Source organism: Euleptes europaea, chromosome 17, assembly GCF_029931775.1.
Source record: "Euleptes europaea isolate rEulEur1 chromosome 17, rEulEur1.hap1, whole genome shotgun sequence".
NCBI classification, from domain to species: Eukaryota; Metazoa; Chordata; class Lepidosauria; order Squamata; family Sphaerodactylidae; genus Euleptes; species Euleptes europaea.
The window spans coordinates 10,990,006-10,992,437 of NC_079328.1; the positions used below are offsets into that span (position 1 = coordinate 10,990,006).

General features: G+C 48.1%; 1 non-coding gene across 1 annotated transcript; it reads left to right on the forward strand.

The window, feature by feature from the left end:
* Positions 1–811: 811 nt before the first annotated feature.
* Positions 812–880, forward strand: TRNAD-GUC (transfer RNA aspartic acid (anticodon GUC)). Its single transcript has one exon. It is a non-coding gene; the product is annotated as a tRNA-Asp (tRNA).
* Positions 881–2,432: the final 1,552 nt, after the last annotated feature.

The following is a 2,432-nucleotide window of genomic DNA, read 5'->3' on the forward strand; positions in this document are numbered from 1 at the left end:
GGGCGGGGCCTGTTGGGTCCCACCCACTCCTATGCTGATCTGCTCTGCCCCTACTCATGAGTGTTTCTGTTCGCCAGGACAAGCTATTCCTTGAACATGTGCAGCCTCTGCTGGCAAAGATGCCCCTGGGCTACAGCGTATCATTGCTGCTATGTGAAGCCCACTGCCCCGGACCCCAAACACAAGACCAAGGCTTTGTCCAGAAGGTGAGGAAGAAGGAAGGGAGATGAGGCCATAACAGAATCATGGATTTATTTAGGGAGGCTCAGTAGAGTCCCACTGAGGCCTTGGTGCAGAGTGGTAAGCTGCAGAACTGCTGAGTTCGATCCCGACGGAAGTCAGGTTCAGGTAGCTGTCTCAAGGTTGACAGCTTTCTATCCTTCTAAGGTCGATAAAATGAGTACCCAGCTTGCTGGGGGTAAAGTGTAGACCAGTGGTTGCCAACTTTCCCCCCCTTGTGTACCCCTTGGCAGCCCATTGCCATCAATTGTACACTTCATATTACCAACATGTTAATTAATACAGCTGATGTTACTTCAAATGCGCTTTCCCACCATTTTTCACATACTTCTAAATGTCCTGGTTTGTACCTTTGGGGGTACATGTACCCCAGGTTGGGAACCACTGGTGTAGATGACTGGGGAAGGCAATGGCAAACCACCTGCTAAACGTAGTCTGATAGGATGTCACCCCATGGGTCAGTAATGATCCAGTGTTTGCACTGGGTACCTCTACCTTTAGGGGAGTCTCTCTCCTTCAATGGTGTGGAGGGGTATTATGATCCCTGACATGCTCCTTAGTCAGGGAAGGGGCCGTAGCTCAGTGGTAGAGCATCTGCTTGTCATGCAGAAGGCCCCAGGTTCAATCCCCGGCATCTCCAGTTAAAGGGACTAGGCAAGTAGGTGATGAGAAAGACCTCTGGCTGAGACCCTGGAGAGCCGCTGCCGCTCTGAGTAGACAATACTGACTTTGATGGATCACGGGTCTGATTCAGTAGAAGGCAGCTTCATGTGTTCATGTGTTCAGTCTACGTCCCTGCCCCCAGGTTAGGTTAAGTAGTAAATATCTTTCTCAGAGGTCTGTTAGAATTCACTTCATTATTGGCTTGGATGATTGACTTCGTGAGGTTTCCCATGAGCTCCAGATTGGGAGGGCTCAATGTGGCTTTCCATTCCTCAGCCTCTGTTCTCCCAATGTTTTTTTTCTGGTCTGGACCAGTGGAAGGAAGTTGTCTTAGACTATAAGGACTGCTCCTTGCAGTTATTACCATCCCTCAGTTACATCTAGTAGGGAAGCAGTTCTTAAATGCCTGGTGAACTTGTCAGAATAGTAAAGGACACGGCCTTAGATGGGCTTTGTCAAATTCAAGGGTCTCTGAGAAGCTTTGGGAATTCTGCTTGTCAGACTCAGAGGAGATGAGGGTAATCTGGGATTCTGTAAAGATCTGAAATGCCAATTTTAGGGGGCCATTTCCAGGATCTTTAAGCTTTCATGCATGCTGTGCAAAATAGATACAGCAGGAACTGGAAGCAGATTGTCTATAAGTGTACCATAAGGGAAAATAGTTACGTCCTTTGATATACTCTTGTCTGTCTTCAGATACTAGAGGCTGCCCTGCCAGAACCCAGCCACTCCAGAGATGATGATGCTTTACAAACCATTAGTCTTGTCCAGGTAGGTATGTAGAGTTGCCAACCTCAAGGGGATGGCTGGAGATCTCCAAGTGAAAGAGATCAGTTCACCTGGAGAAAATGGCCGCTTTGGAAGGAGGACTCTATGGCATAAACCCTATTGGAGTCCCTCTCCTCCCTAAACCCCACCCTTCCTAGGCTCCACCCCCGATATCTCCTGGTATTTCCTGACCCAGAGCTGGCAACCCTATAGGTATGCCTTCTAGAGAGTGGCAACAGATGGAAAACCTCAGGGCTTTCCCACACATACATCCTAGGAAGAAACATGTGGCCTCATTGATATGGTCTATTTAAGGCCCGTGGCAACCACATTTTCACTCTTGCCTGTATGACTACATTCGTCTCTATGCATTAATCCCATTTCAGATTGACACCGATGGAAAGGTCCAAGATCTCCTTAATCCTGGGAATCAAGGCCTTCAGATGATGGACCTGCCTCCACTGGGGCTGTGAGTATCTGGATTCAGGGCCGTGATGAGAGATTCAACCGGTGAAGAGGATAAGAAATAGAAAATGGAGTTGTAGTAAATCTGGGAGTTGGACTTTTACTGATCAGAGAGACTGTGACACAATGAAATTGGACATGGCTGGCTTGCAATAGGTCAGATTGGACAGGAGGTTATCTAGGCTAGCTGGAAAAGATGAGAGGGTGCCTTTGGGTGGGATTACAGAGCTTTAGAAGCAGAGTGCTGCAAGGATTGTTTGCTCCCTCCCGAGCTGAGACATCAGAGCATTAATTCT